The 6,000-nt window shown below is 42.7% G+C and overlaps 1 long non-coding RNA gene across 2 annotated transcripts in view; it reads right to left on the minus strand.

Annotated features, from left to right (window-relative positions):
- The window catches only part of LOC119543168, a 36,107-nt gene extending 31,077 nt beyond the window's left edge, over positions 1-5,030 (minus strand). Inside the window, exon 1 of one of the 2 annotated variants that reach the window (XR_005218533.1) lies at positions 3,936-5,030. This is a non-coding gene — a long non-coding RNA (uncharacterized LOC119543168). The remainder of the gene's footprint in view (positions 1-3,935) is intronic. The other variant, XR_005218534.1, reaches the window with a different exon arrangement.
- Between the last annotated feature and the right edge of the window lie 970 nt (positions 5,031-6,000).

The following is a 6,000-nucleotide window of genomic DNA, read 5'->3' on the forward strand; positions in this document are numbered from 1 at the left end:
AAGACAGTTGGATCCTCTGGCTTTTCCTCCTGGAGAATCCTCCAGGAGAACATTGTACATGAAAGAACATTTCTGGAAGGAATGTTGCTAATGACATTGAAACTGATATTTGATCTTAGGACCCTGGATTAAGCATCTCAAATAGAGGGAGAGTTTCAAATGTTAGCCCCAAACTCCTGGGGAGTGCTTTCAGATGGGTAGGGTCCTTCTGAGATAGAAAAGGCTCAAGGACACTGGGAGAAGCAGGGAGTGAGAATTTGGGTTTGATGGAGATGGGGGAGTGCCACTGAAACTTATTCTCCAGCCCAGCTCTGAGGACTGAGGAAGAAAGAATTCCACCCCCACAGCAGCAATGAGGACAGGTTCTGGAGTGTGACCAGGAGCTCTTTGTTAGAGGGAAAGGGTGGTAAATTGGGTTCCTAGTGATTCTCTTGGTTGGGAACTACAAATCAAAGGCAGAGCCTTCTGCTGTAAGCCTTGAAATTGTTTCTCACATCATTAATCATTCTCCCCCAAGCTGGACTGGCCAGTGTTACTTGAAATAGTAATAAGACTTAGTAAACACTTTTCTGGAAACTATGATAAAAAGAATCAGATATTTATCCTTACTGGTCTGAAAGGGATATCTCTTTCTCAAATCTAAATCAAAATATATGGATGAATCTTCTAAACAGCACATAATAAGATCTTAAAACAATTATGGTGAATAAATTTCTCTGGGTCAAAATTTAGGAGGAAGCTCTCCATCACCCTCTTCCTCTTCCCCTTCCCCTTCCTTCTCTTCACGTCCCTTCCTTCCCATCCTGAAGAATTCAGTTCTGAAGCCATCCATGGGCCAGACCAAGGTGGGCTTCCACACTGGCAGTGGGAGAGAGGAGGGAGCTGCAGGGGCCCAGAACAGGGTGTCAGAGCCCAAGTGGGCTGAGGAGGACATCCACACATAGGGTCAGCCCAGTGCAGAGTGTCAGAGCCCAAGTGGGGTAAGAGGGGCAACAAAGTACAGGGTGGGCAGCAGAGGGGTGACTCAGCATGGGGGCAGGGTGAGTGTACAGTGACCCAGCATGGACGTCTCTTCTCCATGGAGTTCTTGCTCTAGATGATTTACATTTGTTATTAGCATAGTTTCTCCAGGCTTAAAAATCCATCCTGTGCTTGAGAGAACTTAAACACACCTGTCTGTCGAGTTCCTTGCTGGGTAGCTCTGAGATGTTGCCACCAGCTCACACCTGTAAACTGGGTGGGTACCATGACCAGAACTTCTGAAAGAAAATGGATGGTTGCTGCTGGGACACTAGAGGAAAACACTCCCCCCCCCCTTTTGTTTTGATTCAACAAATACTTATTATGTATGAACTAGACTTTTTTCTTGATGTAGGAGACAGAGCCATACAATCTCTCTCCTCAAGGAGAGTATGGTCTAGGATACTATTTTAAGGAAACATTCTTTATTGAGCTATGACATGTATACACAAAAGTACACAAATCATAATTATACCACACAGTGAATTTTCATAAACCAAACACACCTGTTTAACCAGCACCCATATCAAGAAAGAGTGTGTTATCAGCACCCCAAAGGTCCTATTATGGCTTGTTCCAATCACTACCACCCCAGCCAAGGTTAACCAGTCTCCTAACTTTTACCAATGACGTTTAGCTTGGCCAAAAGCATTTCACTTTCTAAGGAGTCTTAAAGAAGGAAAACTAAGCATGGATCTTGCAGAACTGAGCTTCTCTTCCTGGGAAACACAGATCACACAGAACATCATTTCCCTATGCAGATTCCTGATTCCGCTGCTCTGTGGTGTTATGAATCGCTGATTAATGGGTGGCGATTTGAGCTTTGCCTAGCCTGTGGGCCGGACAATTCCTGTAAGTTTGAGCAGGACGGATGCATATGATTGCTAGCAGGGGGCCTTGCTGAAGGGCGCCTGGACAAAGAGGCAAGTGGGGGCTGACTTCTAGCCCCACCCCTTTTGTCAGACTGGGTGCAACGTGGTGAGAGAATGTGTCCATCTCACACAGAAGCCCAGTGACAACCCTGAATGTCAGACTGGTATGGGTTGGAAACATGAGTGGAGAGGAGAGGTGAGATTTATCCATGGATCAGATGGTAAATCCTGAGCTTGCACAATTCTTAGGTGCCCCAAAAGGAGTTCGGTCTCTGTTGCTTTAAAGTAGGCCTTTTCAACATCTCCCCAAATTCCCTTTGCAGTGCTGATCCTTTGGGAATGCCTACATTATCAGCAACTCCTACTTCTGCATCAGGAACTGTCTGACCAAACCACCTTGATATTAGTATAATATGTATTCTCAGTAAGCCAGCTAAAATATCCCTAATTCTTTTTAGAAATTTTGAGCCAGTGGTGAGCTGTTAAACTCAGAATAGTTGAATCCCCCTCATCCCGAGGGCAACCCAGAGACAAAATCTATTCCTCATTTCTTTCCTCCGTTCCTTCTCATTTCCCTCCCATTTTCTAGATCTTCCTTTCACTTTTCTTCTCCTTTCTTCTTCCTCTCACTCTATTACTATCTTTAAGGTTTCCACTTGGGTCTCATTATTCACAATCATATGAAGAGCAGAAAGAAAGGGAGGAGACTGGAAAAGGAGAGGAGAGGGCTGATATGGACAGCAATGAATGTTACATGCCTTTAGCAAATAAAAACTAGACACACACATTGCTAGATAGGAAACATTTTATATGAAGTTCTCCTTTTAAAGAGAATTTTTAAGGAAGTTGCCAGAAGATATGATTCTGAGTTATATCCATGGAGAGGAGTAATAAGATAAATCTAAAGCAAAAGAATATTAAAATGGAGAGCATTTTCGAGATCTCAGAGGGCTTTGAAAGGTCATCTGGCCATCTGACCCAAACCCCTCGCTTTACACAGCAGAATACAGGTCCAGAGAGACGTCTGATTTGCCTAAGTTCATGAAAGTAGTGGGGATTGGGGATGGGGGGGTCAGGAACCCACATCTACAGCCTCCCAATACAGCACTCTTTCCTTCCTGTTTCTATAAATTGGAAAAACACCCAAACCATCTTTGTCTTAGGTGTCCTGCTTAAGTGGCAAGCTATAACATGTTGAGAAATTAAGAATTATGGTATTATTAGCAAAAGCATCCATCAGAACTTATTCCAGCCTTCAGAAAGCACCATACAAAGTAATCCTCTCCTTTACTACCTTAAATTAGAGGCGGCACATTTAGTGAGGTTTCCCTAACTTGCTTGTTTGGGAAGTGTTGAAACTTCTCTGAGGAGTCCAATCTTTTTTGTCTTCTTGTGGTTTGTTTGAAATTCATTACCCTCTTTCATCCCCTATGATCCCTTTCTCTCCCTCCTCGTTCTCCACCCTCTCACCCCACCCCAGTCCCATGTCAAGTCTGAAGGATCTTAAAGGGAAATATCACGGTCACCAAGGACTTATCATCATCACCAAGATTGATCCCATATGGTGTCTACAAAGATGAAGGGAGAGGCTACAGCTCTTGCGTACTCCACAGGGACGATGTGGCAACACAACTCTTTTTGCTCTTCATTCCGCATCCCTGAGATGATCTCAGTCTGCTAGACCCAAGAATTTCTACTCCCCTGTTCTCAATAGTGCTTCCAGCCATGCCTTTTCCATTTCTTCAACTGCATTTCAAAAGCAAAAGGATTTGGAATTTTGAACGGCTTAAAATACATATTTCAACTGATCCCGTGCCTGCAGAATTCATGATCACATTTACCTTTGAGTTCTTGCCTATTCTTACTAATTCAATTGCTCCTTTTGGTCTAAAAATTATATTTGGATGTTTTGTTTTTTCTTTCCTCTAGTTTGTTTAGTTTCCAGGATGGAAGAAATCTCCTCGCAAGCTCTAATTACAGCTCCAGCACTAATCTGTCATTTGTTTCCAAGATGTTTGAAGAGGTGTCTCATTCAGTTCTTACCCTTCAAGCTGGGCTCTCTGCATGTCAGTGGAGATTTCCAGAGGCTTCTTCCCTTAGCCATGCTTTGATCTGAGATCTGAATCTTTGCCCCCAAGGTGATGTACTCCAAGGGAGGGAGGGAAACAAAAAAAAAAATGTTAAGCACAGAAAATGCCAGGCTGGAATGGCATCCAGCCATCCCCTCTCACATTATCCTCACAGCAACGGTTCCCGAAGCATCTTGACCTCAGCTACAAAATGGCAACTATTAATAATGTTTTGAGTTTGTTTCTTTTAAAGAAAGAAGTGACTTGCTGTTTGGTCTCTTCCCATGGTCTTCATTGTTTGGCCTGCTGTGTTTGGAGAGACCAAAGAAAGCCCTGCTGCAAGAAGGAAGATTTGTCTGGCTCCGCTAATTGCTTGCCCAGTTACTGGAGCATTACAGCGCATGCCAATGGCTGTACTATTGAAGAGCCAGCCAGAAATGGACTTGAAAGGGAAAAGTACACATAAAAGCAATTCTGCTCTAGTAAACTGCTTCATGGCATTCAAAGAGGGGTAAGGCAAACAACTCAAAATGCAAGCTTAAAATGTGCTCAGCAAGAAACAAACTGCCCACTGGGGACCTTTGGAACTTTGTTCTGATGCAAAGTTCAATTATACACTGAATTAAGAAGTTATTAGAGCCCAGGCGGTGTTGGAGGAGAATAGGCACCACTGCTCTGCTGAGTGCCCTCTGAAAAAGATTTATCACATCTATCCGATGGATTTGCCACATGTTGAGAAGTACTTACTTAAATTTCATGAATTCCTGTTCCTTTTTTTTCTGCACACACACAAAAAGTTTGTGATTGCCATGATGGGGAAATGGCTGTAACAATTTTAACATAAGTGAGATGGTCTAAAAGGTGTATCATATTTAGATGGTTTCAGAATTTCATTAATCCACCTTCCAGGAATGTGATATTTTGCAGATTTTACTTGAGTGCGGTACAAAGACACACAGCTAATTCTTAACAGGCACTGAAGAGCAGTCCCTCTTTTTCAAACATGTGCCTCACTTCAAACCAAGAAAAGTAACTTATATGCTCAGCTCCTGAATTCTTATCCAGATGCCCTTCAGAGAACAAGTAATCTCTGCTTGAATAAAGTTCACATGATATGGGATTTGTGGCCAGAGGCTTTTTAACTGATTGGCAGGAGTGGCACCTGTTAAGTTTTGCCTTGTGAAATTCACTACAAAAACTTCAGTTTCAAAGTTAATAAAATATATATCACTGAATTGAAGTGTCCCTGCAGGGCAGAACTAGCCAAATTCCTAGGATGAATTTCCAGAAACGACCATTTACAATTGCTTCTTTACCTAAATATTAACTAAAATTGTCTTAGGTAAAAACATTTGTTACCCATGAGCCTCTGCACTCTTGAGCTAAGTATCATTGTTAACCCTACTGACTTTTTTCTCCCCTGGAACTTTATCCCTGAGTGTCTTATTCAATCAGGGCACACTGTTGCATGGGTACTTCTTGCTCTGACCCGACTGACTGAAGCTCTGCCAACAGAACAGGCACAGATCTGAATATAAACTAGAAGTGTTTCACCATAATGCAGGACTAACTGCAACCCTTGTCAGGAATTTCAGGATACGTAGAAATGCAAAAGGAAGTTTAGCTCATCACCTTGTTGCTAGGTAGAACCATGCTCAAATAATCTCCCAAAAGTTTTTAAATTAAAGAAAAAAAAAAGAATTGGTAATTATTGAGTGCATTCCTCCCAGCAAAAAAAAAACAGAAGTAAAGAAGTATTAAACACAACTTAGCTAATAATTTGTTGGAAAAGAGGAACTATATAAAATGATTTCAGAACTGTTAAATACTCCTGCTCCGCTTCTATAAGCTTGCTTACTGCAGTCACTACTACTTCCCCCATCCCTCCACCCCTCTCCCATTACTCTCCATCACCCCCATCCCTGGTCTTACTCTGCTCCAGCCTTGCTGCTCTCTTTGCTGTGTCCCAGTCACGCTCATCGTAGGGCAATTGCCCTTTCCTCTGCCCAGAACACTCATCCCACTCGTGCTGAAAAGGC

This window comes from Choloepus didactylus, chromosome 8 (assembly GCF_015220235.1).
Source record: "Choloepus didactylus isolate mChoDid1 chromosome 8, mChoDid1.pri, whole genome shotgun sequence".
NCBI classification, from domain to species: domain Eukaryota; kingdom Metazoa; phylum Chordata; class Mammalia; order Pilosa; family Megalonychidae; genus Choloepus; species Choloepus didactylus.